The sequence below is a fragment of the Humulus lupulus genome, chromosome X (genome assembly GCF_963169125.1).
Source record: "Humulus lupulus chromosome X, drHumLupu1.1, whole genome shotgun sequence".
Taxonomy (NCBI): Eukaryota; Viridiplantae; Streptophyta; class Magnoliopsida; order Rosales; family Cannabaceae; genus Humulus; species Humulus lupulus.
In genome coordinates, this window is record NC_084802.1 from 193,519,963 (window position 1) to 193,530,415 (window position 10,453).

Consider the following 10,453-nt stretch of genomic DNA (forward strand, 5'->3'; position numbering starts at 1 on the left):
TAATTAATTAAATAAAATAATTAGTTTTGAATTAACTATGTCATCTTATTTTAAATTAGTTTGAGAAATTAATTTAATATTTAAATTTTAGAAATTTAAATTTAGATGACTGATTTGAAATCAAATATCTTATCTAGGTTGTTAGATTGGTTTTGAATCAATCAATTAAATATATTTTGAATATAATAATAGATCGTATCTATTTTAATTGAATTAATTAAATAAAATAAATTAGAAAATATGTCTTGTAATTGTACAAGAACTACACGATAGTCATTGTCCCTAGGCTGTGACTAGCGCAGACCAAGTGCCAGGGGCGTTGTGGTATTTTTGGCTTCTTATTTTATTATTAATTAATTGAAATGTTTTAATTAATGAAAGCCTATATGACTAATATAAATATATATTTTTATATTTCTCACTACAACACACAAAACATGATATTTAGTTTTTGACTGAAAGAGAAAGTATTCTCAGAGAGAAAAGAAATTATTTCAACCCTTCTCTTTACCCAAACTCCATTGATCTCATGTGTTGAGAATATCAATAGAGTCCTAGATTGTCATATTGAATCTCTAAGTGCCCACACACGTCCTGTTGTGCTGAGATTACGATTTGGAAGACTTTGGTGTAAATCTTGCATGCTTGGATATGATGATCGTTTATTATACAAGAAGATAGCAAGATCGCTTGTTAGGCTTCAAGAAGTAAATCTTCTTCTATTAGATTACTATATATAAATCATAGGATCATATAAATATAAAATAGTTTTTTATATAAATTTTTTGTAATTAATTGGTTCATATATCACATTTTGTTGCGCATTCAGGATAAATGTTTTCCAACATGACCACCCATGTGTGGTCCGCCAACAATAGTGTTAACCAGCCCATTGGTGGGGCTCCAACTACTACCCCCCGTACTTGAGGCTAGTTGGGGACCAGTGGTTGCTATTTTTGTGGAGCTACTTGTTGACAGGCTCAGGTATATTATCATAGATGACCTAACTTGATGAGATTCTCGATCTCATCTTTTAGTTGTTGGCACTCATTGGTACTGTAGCCAATATCGTTGTGGTACTTGCAAAATTTAGTTGGGTCTCTCTTGTCCTGGCCTTTCCTCATTAGTTAGGGCTTCCGATAATGGACTTTCTTCTCGGTAGCCAATAAAGTATTTTCTCGGGACTCAATGAGCTCGATATAGTTATCACATTTAAAGGTATACCTATCCTCATCGTTCTTTTTTCCTTTTTTTGTTCCGTCATCGAGACTGGTTGTTATTGCTACGCTTACTCCCGCTCTGGTTATTACTTTGGGTCATGGGCTGTGGCGGAGCAAGCAGTGTGGTATTGAAGCGCTGTTTTAGAGTAGGGAGTGTGGTATTGAAGCTCTGTTGCGGAGCACTAAAACTGTACAAGGCATTGTTGGCTAGATTGGCCTAACTGTAACTAAATTAGGGTTGGTTGCTGCCCGAGGCACTGAGGGCATAGCCTAGGGTGTTCGTTGGTACGATGTATCCCGTTGTTTGCTACAGAGTACTGACTATGGCCAACAAGGCATTTTCCCAGATTATGAACTCATGTGCTCACCTATTGAAGCCATCGAGGTGGTGGTAGCCCATCTTTATAGGTCCTCCCATAATGGGCTCATTGGGAGGATCCTTGCCTACAAGGCCATTAGTCGTTGGCCATCAGTCATTTAGTTGGAACAATTAATGTACTATTTCATAATCTCATCGGTTCGCTGCTTAATGTTGGCCAATGCATTGACCTTGAAATCGACCTTCCGAGCAGCAATGAATTTCCTCTTGAACTCGGACGACAATTGAGACCACAAGTGTATCGAGCCAGCCTTGTATTTTTTAAACCATTCATCAGCAACCCCTATAAGGGTTAAAGGAAAATAGGTGCATCTTGCATCCTCAGAAACTTTGTGCATAGTTATTTGTCAATTGTTTTTTGCCAGATGGTTAGTGGGGTCGCTTGTACCGTCATATGAGTCCATAGCAGTCATTCGGAACCCAAAAGGAAAAATGCTTCGACCAGGTGCCTGGCACATGGTTCACCCCCTCTTCATCAAAATCAGAGTTATTTCTATGGCGTCTAATGAACTTTTCCATTTGTTGATGCATTCAAGCTAGTTTAGCTACTACTAGGTTATTGGCCAGATCGCTAGGTTGGCCCAAGACTAGATTTTGAGGCATGGCAAGGACTCCACCCAACGAAACTTCAGGCACAACTCTATCTCTTTGAGCACTTAGATCGTCTCGAAGGTTGAACTGCTTATACCTGAAATTTTGGGCGTTATTAGGCACAGTCCCATTCTTGTGAGTGTTTAGATCAACTTGTAGGTTGGGTTGCTCGTATCCTAACCTGGGTGCGTTTCTTTTTCCTAGATCTTCGCTCCTTCGAGTGTTAAGATTCTCTCAGAGTTTAGGCTATTCGGGCATGTGGTATTCGTCATAGGCGAGGTACTCATCATCCCCATTCATAAAATCATTTTTTACGGAGATACTGATGTTAAGGTATCGCGCCTGGGCTCTATCACCTCCATGAGCTTCTAGTCCTGGGTTTCCCCTAGGAAACTGAGGGTCGAACACAGAAGGTGTCCAAGACCCTAATCTGATACCTATGGACCTTTGGATTCCTTGTAGTTATCTCGGAGGAGGCCTTTGACTCAATTGAATGAGGACGTTGAGGGGGTTGTTTTGCTACTGGGTGGACCAGTGAAACAACTGGTGGGAGGTTGTTGTTCTGATCCCTTCTTTAGGCGTAAGATTCCCTTTATGCCTCACTTCCTCAAGCGCTTGGTACTGTAGGCATCACTGGGGGTACCACTCGCAGCTCTAGGGGTACTCCTCGGGGAGCCCATGAGCTGTGAGAGTGGCCCTAATGGCGTTCATTGCTCCCTGAAGGACATCCATGTTGTTTCCTTGGGCTTCCAACTCAAACTGTTGGGTAGCCACTTGGTTTTGGAGATCGATGAACTCTAGCCATTTTTCCAGAAATTAGGGACGTAAGGAGTTGCTTGAATCATCTTTCAACTTGTAATTGTCATCGAACTCAAGCCTAACTTCAGGTTAGTACCCATCTTCAACTCCATACCCATCATATTAATCCCCGAGTTCATATTTGTCGTCTTGGGTATATTCCTTGTTCTCCACTGCTGGAGGGTCGGTGACGAAAGAAGGATCATCTTGTCAGCCAGTTGGATGTGGCGGTGGTGGTGGATCATTTTGCAGTCATGAACAATTTCTTGTGTCCACCATTTTCCAAACTTTCACTATATCTTCAAGCTCTCAATGAAAGCACCAAAGTATTGACTTGATTTTTTTTCAACTAAGAATTAGAGGGAATAAGTGAGCTTAAGAAAATGAAATAACAGGTTATTAATTAACCTTAGTTTATGAGTCTATTGCATTGAGGATGAAGAGCTTGCAAAGAATCAAGCTCTCTTGGGAATTCGGCAGCGTCTCAGCATGTACCAGACTCCGGATCTATTATAAGTGAGTCCCTAGCCCTATCTATAGGTGGCTTGAGAATTAAAATCTTTATTATAGATAACTTACATTAGTGTAGCTAATCTTTGAGTAACTATGAGGTTTACAAGGGACTTTACAAGGTGTTTAGTAGACATATTTCATGTGCATGGCCCATGGGCTTTACTAGAGGGTGAGGCGTACAACAGATGTATTCTTCCTTTCCGAGCAGCTTCTCTGGGTGCCTGAGGTGCTCAATGAGCTGTAATTGCATGGGGAATGTATAAAAATGTGTTAGATGGTGGGTGCACATTCCTCAAGGACGATTCCACTTTTTCCTAAGGATGTGAGTTTTCCGGTGAAAAGATGGGACATAACGTTCTTCAAATCCACCACTGATGTCAGAGGTAGCTGGGCACGCATGTCAATGGTCCCCAAGGATCCTTGTGACGATACGTGGAGGAAAATCCCAACGGAGAGTACAACTTGGTAGATTCTTAATAGAAGGTAGGCATGCTGCTCAGAGGTTGACCTTTAAGGTACCCTTCGAGTAGGTTATTTTAATTTGGTTCCTTAGATGATCATTCCTCGCGAGGTTATCGACTTGCAAGTATAGTTGGAAGATGCACGTGCCTGCTTGAATACGCACATTATGAGTTACTCAGAAAAAACGAGTAACACTAAGGTAAATCATTCATTTTTGTGATGGTTAATAATTTATAATTAGTTTACTATGTTTCATGTTTTAAATCAATTTCACTCAATCATTATATGGTAACATAAGTTAAATATTCGTGTAACTAATTTCTAATACTTTTTATATAGGATATGTGTTAAGGTAAGATAATAAATAATATTACTTTTTAAATAATACTTGAATATAATAAATCAAGAATGAAAAATTAAATTTATAAGAAAAGCCAAATTTAAAGATAAAAATGAAATAAGTTCATCAATTTTGGTTACAATTGATAATAGATAAAAGTTTGGGAGAAAATTCATATTAAAAGAACTAGTTATGGGTAAAAGAATACTAGTTTTGCCATTTAGGTGACATTTGAAGACAATGTCAAAAGTGAGGGGGAAAACCATACTATTAACAAAAGTCCGGGGGGGGGGACAAATTAACTAATTGTTCTAAATATTATTTGCACACATGACAATGCATAAATGATCAGATGTGCCTATTAATAACATCATAAATTGAGTTTTTTTCTTAAAAAAAACTTTTTTGGAGTCAGAGCTTTGTTTGTTCTTTAAAAAAATCATCTATATTTTTCTTAAGAAATTCCATAAAATTAATGAACTCGTTTTCAAGTCTCTACTACTTATCATCATGGAGAACAACATAGTGAAGAAATGAATAGTGGCTTTGACTACTCAATACGCTTGTACTTGATAGAAAACTAAAAGGTCCTAAAGTTCTCATATTGATTTATTTTGATCTTGATCGTTTGGTGCAAAGATTTTGGCGAACCTTTCATGTTGATGGGAGTAAGTTTTTAACTCTTATTTCGTGGGATACGATGTGTAAACCAATGGATAAGGGGCCTTGGCTTTAGAAAATTTTCAGTTATCAATTTGTCTCTGTTAGCTAAGTTGGGGTGGACTTTAGCCTCTAAGAGGCCTTCCTTTTGGGCTACAGAGTTTGTGAAGAAGTGTTGTCATAAGGGATCCTTATGGGAAGTGAATCTTTGTTCATCGCCTTCTAGTATTGCAAAGAATATTTGGTCTACTAGAGATTTCATTTAGAAAATTTTGACTTTCTTAATCGAAGATGGTGCCTCTATTGATCTGTGAGGGCTCCTTGGGTGCCATGGGAACCTCTCGATGTGCATAGAGTTACATTCAATCCAATTAGTTAGATCCATGTGACAATGTATTCTTTGATTTTGCAAGAGGATAGGCGTTAGAACGAGGATGCCTTAAGGATTTGGTTTTGGCCTAAAGCATTTGGGGAGGTTAGATAGATCTGCATCCTACCTCATCCAATTACTGATACCTTGGTGTGGAAAGATGCCTTTGATGGCATGTTCTTGAAAAAAAATATGCATAGATGTTAGGGGTGAACATAAGACAGGTTTTGCGGGTTCAGGTGTATCGGGTTCGACTTTCTCGAATTTCGGATGTAAAAATTGTATACTGAACCCGCCCTTTCAGATTTCAAATTTGGTCGGATTAGATTTAATCGGGTGCCGGGTATTATTGGGCCAAATTTTAGGTTTTGGTCTATTGTTGGCCTTATTCATGATTTTTTCAAAAATGCAATTTTTTGTTAATTTTTGTTTTGTACTTTTGATAGTTTTTTATTAAAAAAAATGAGAAACTTCTAAAATAGTAAAACACAACTTTGATTGTTTTTTTTTTCATATGGGACAACTTTGATTAATTACACAATTAAATTTAAAAAATTACTTGATAACTCCATTTTAGTGTCGTTTTAAGATGTATTTTTGTGGTAATCTTGAGTCTTTTTGTTTGTTTTGTGCAAGATTACGCTTTTTTTGTCTTTATTGTAGGTAGGTGCTATGAATCATGAGATAAATGTGAAAAGAAGAGAAAATGGTGGAAAAAGGAACTTTTAGTGGCTGCTTGACTCAAAGTGGTGCTAAGGATGAGTTATAATAAGTTTTTGATGAAGGAAGGATGTTGAAAGGTTAAAATCTGAAAAAATAGAATTAGAGTCGTGGCATGGTCTTAAGGGCCGCGACTCTAGCAAAGTCAGAGGTTGCGGGTTCACTGAAAGGAATTAGGGTCGCGACTTGGTCAATAGTGTCACGGTGCTAGTAGAAGTCAAAGGCCAACCCAGGAGAAGCATCAGCACGTGGGCCGCAACCTGGGTAAAGAGAGTTGCGACGCCTGGGGGGACCTAGCCAGATGTTGAAGGGCTTAAAGAAGACACGGGCTGCGACCTACGAAAGGCCAAGTTGCGGCCCGCCTTTGAAAAAAAAGAGGAAATCAATTTTTTTCAGTGTAAATTCATACTTTATGTTTTAATTAGGGTTAGGTTAGATTTAAATTATGAATTTAGAGAGTAAATTTTATTCTGAGACAATTTTTTTACACTTTCATATTTTTATTTCTTCTTCAAGCTTTTGAATTTTATGTTTCTGAATAATTATTTTTTTGTTTTAGTCATGTCTGATATGAACTAAATCCTCTACCTAGGGGTTAATGTAGTTGCTTGGATTTCTATTTAATGTTATTATGATGTTCTATTGATTCTTCTTCTTTATTCTAATCTATATAATGTTTGTTTAATGCTAGTAAATATCTGATCAATATTTGCTTGATTTATGATTTTGATTCAAAATTTGAAAGATGTGAATTGAATATGTTATCGTTATATAGACATAGATACATATTGGATGAAAGTACCTGTATGGTTGTGTAGCAATTAGGTTTCTATGCGTAATGTTTGCTATATGTTTAAGTTTATCTTGATTTTACTTGCCAAATAGAAAGTAAAGTGAAATTATTGGTAATTGGGTTATAGTCTCTGTGGGAATGATTCTTATTTACTATCTATATTACTTGAATCGATTACGTATACTTGCGTATCATAATTTACCGATCAAGTTTTTGGCGTCGCTGTCGGGGACTTAATATCCAATATCAAAATTAATTGTTTTTTGTTCTAATTTGGTTTTTATATTTTATACTCATTCGAATCAAGGTTGTATCGTGTTTCAAGAATTATTGGTATATGTGGGGAAGTAGACAAAAGGAACTCATACCGGTAGACCTTGAAATTGAGAGAACATGCAGACAAAACCGAAAGATAAAGAAAAGACTGCATTTTTCCATGGCTGAGAACGCGAATAACAGTGTCAACAGCAATGCAAATCTTGGTAATGCGGGTAACGTAGAGCTGAGGTTGACCCGCCATTAAGAAATTATGTACTCCCTACTGTTACGAGGATACATTCAAGTATTCGTCCTCCTACTATAAAGGCGAATAATTTTGAGATAAAACCCTCGATCATTCAGATGGTACAAAATTGTGTACAATTCAGGGGATTACCAAACTAGGATCCAAATCTCCACATTACCAACTTTTTAGAGTCGTGTGCGACATTCAAAATGAACGGGGTGAGTAACGATGCTGTCAGATTAAGATTATTCCCATTTTTGTATAGAGACAGAGCTAAGAGTTGGTTGAATTCATTACAAGCCAATTCTATAGTCTCTTGGGAAGACTTGGCTCATAAATTCCTTGGTAAATATTTTCCTCCTGCGAAGTCAGCCCGATATAGAGGAGAGATTAATAACTTCCATCAGCTAGATGGGGAGTCTTTATATGATGTGTATGAACGTTTTAAAGCTTTTCAAAGGAAGTGCCCACATCATGGAATAGAGAAGTGGCTGCTGATGCATACATTTTACAATGGTTTGGGGGGAAATACAAGGACAATTATTGATGCAACATCGGGAGGAGCGTTTATGAGAAAAAGTGCTAATGAAGCTCATGAATTACTGGAAGAGATGGCCATGAATAACTACAATTGGCCCATTGAGCGTGAGAATAAGAAGGTGGTAGGAGTCTTAGAGGTTAAACCTATTGCTTTATTGACCACTCAAGTGGCATCTCTAACCAAGCCATTGTAGCAGAATAACCTTGCCGTCCAAGCCATGCAAGTACAAAATGTAATAAGTTGTGAGATTTGTGGTGGTCCGCATTCTTATGAACAATAATCGAGCACTGCTAGTTGCTCGATAGACGTGAACAGAATGCCTTTGGAACAGGCAGAGGCTATTGGTAACTTTCCAAGACCTGCACCCAACACTTACTCCAATACATATACTCCTGCGTGGAAGAATCACCCCAACCTGTCTTGGAAAAATAACCAAGGTTTACAACCACAGTATCCACCTCAACACCCACCTCATGAACCGACTTATGGACTACACTCTAAGCCTTATTATGATCCAAACCCACGCCCATCTCATCCACCACCACATCCTCCAATGAACTCACCAACAACTCAGCCAGACCAATTAAATAAATTCATGACAGAGACAAGGTTTTCAATCAGGAATTTGGAGACACAAATGGGTCAGTTGGCTAAAATACTTTCTAGTAGACAACAAGGGAATTTGCCTAGTTTCACTAAGGTAAATCCCAAAGATTAATGTCAAGTATCACTTTGAGGAGTGGGACTAAGTATGATGGACCTACAATGCATGACAAGGGAAAGAAGATAGAGGATCAACATGTTACTAGTCCAGCACAAGAGGAGGTTACAGAAGGCCTTCCAAAGAAAGAGAAGTCGAAATACACCGAGCCTACGCCAAAGATTCCTTATCCTCAACAGTTTTGAAAGGCCAATCTTGACAAACGATTCTCCAAATTTCTTGAGGTATTTAAGAAACTTCACATTAACATTCCTTTTGCAGAGCCTCTTGAACAAATGCCTAGTTATGTGAAGTTTATGAAAGAGATATTGTCCAATAAGAGAAAATGGAGGATAATGAAACTGTGGCATTGACAGAAGAGTGTAGTGCAATTATTCAAAAGAAACTTCCTCAAAAGTTAAGAGATCTGGGCAGCTTCACTATACCTTGCACCATTGGGAACTTTCATTTGAGAGGGCTTTATGTGATTTGGGTGCAAGCATTAATTTATTGTCGCTGTCCGTATTTAGAAGACTTGGTTTGGGGGAAGCTAGACCCGCTACTGTTACTCTTTGACTGGCTGACCATTCATTAACACACCCCCGAGGTATTATAAGGACGTTCTAGTAAAGGTAGATAAATTCATCTTTCCAACGGATTTCATTGTTTTAGATATGGAGGAGGATGAGGACGTGCCTATTATATTGGGAAGACCATTTTTAGCCATGGGGCAAGTGTTGATAGATGTCCAGAAGGGTAAATTAAGGCTAAGAGTACAAGTTGATGAGGTAGTTTTTAATGTTTTTAAAGCCTTGAAATATCCTTCCGCTAGTGACAGTTGTTTCAGTGTTAGTGTATTGGGGGAACAAGATGAAAGGTTCAAGTCTATTGAGGATCCACTTGAGTTGAGTTTGGTTGCAAGTCCAGAAGAGTGTGATGGTACTGAAGCCAGTGAATATGTTAAGTGGTTGAACTCAGCGGGGCAAATTTATAAAAAGAAATATGAGGAATTGGGGCAAGTGCCTAAGAGACCTCTTCCATCTATTGAGAAAATACCATCTCTTGAGTTAAAGACATTGCCTAATCACCTTAGGTATGAATATATGGGTGAGAACAACACACTACCAGTTATTATTCCAGTTTCGTTGTCTCTGATTGAAGAAGAGAAACTACTTAGGGTGTTGATGGCTCACATGCTAGCAATTGGGTGGACTTTGGCTGATATCAAGGGTATAAGCCCTTCAACGGTGATGCACTGTATACTAATGGAGGAGGATAGTAAGCCTAGTATCGATGCTCAGAAGAGTCTTAATCCTTCAATGAAAGAATTGGTAAGGAAGGAAATCCTCAAATGGTTGGATGCAGGGGTAATTTACCCAATATCTGACAGTGCATGGGTTAGTCCTGTTTAGGTAGTCCCGAAGAAGGGTGGCATGACGGTGGTTAAGAACGATAATAATGAACTGATTCCAACTTGTACGATGATGGGGTGGAGAATTTGTATAGACTACCGTAAACTGAATAAGGCAACCAGGAAAGACCATTTCCTCTTGCCTTTTGTAGATTAGATGCTGGATAGATTGGCAGGCCATCCTTATTACTGTTTCTTGGATGGGTATTCGAGATACCATCAAATTCTTATAGCATTGGAGGATCAAGAAAAGACTACCTTCACCTGCTCTTATGGAACATTTACATTTTGGAGAATGCCATTTGGGTTATGTAATGTTCCAACAACCTTTCAGAGATGTATGATGTCTATCTTCTCAGACATGGTGAAAAAGATATAGAGATCTTTATGGATGATTTTTCAGTCTTTGGGGCCTCTTTTGATGGATGTTTGGCTAATTTGGAGAGGGTT

At 38.1% G+C, this 10,453-nt stretch overlaps 1 non-coding gene across 1 annotated transcript; it reads right to left on the reverse strand.

Moving 5' to 3' along the window:
• Positions 1-7,726: 7,726 nt before the first annotated feature.
• Positions 7,727-7,832, reverse strand: LOC133807918 (small nucleolar RNA R71). The gene has a single exon (XR_009879801.1). It is a non-coding gene; the product is annotated as a small nucleolar RNA R71 (small nucleolar RNA).
• Between the last annotated feature and the right edge of the window lie 2,621 nt (positions 7,833-10,453).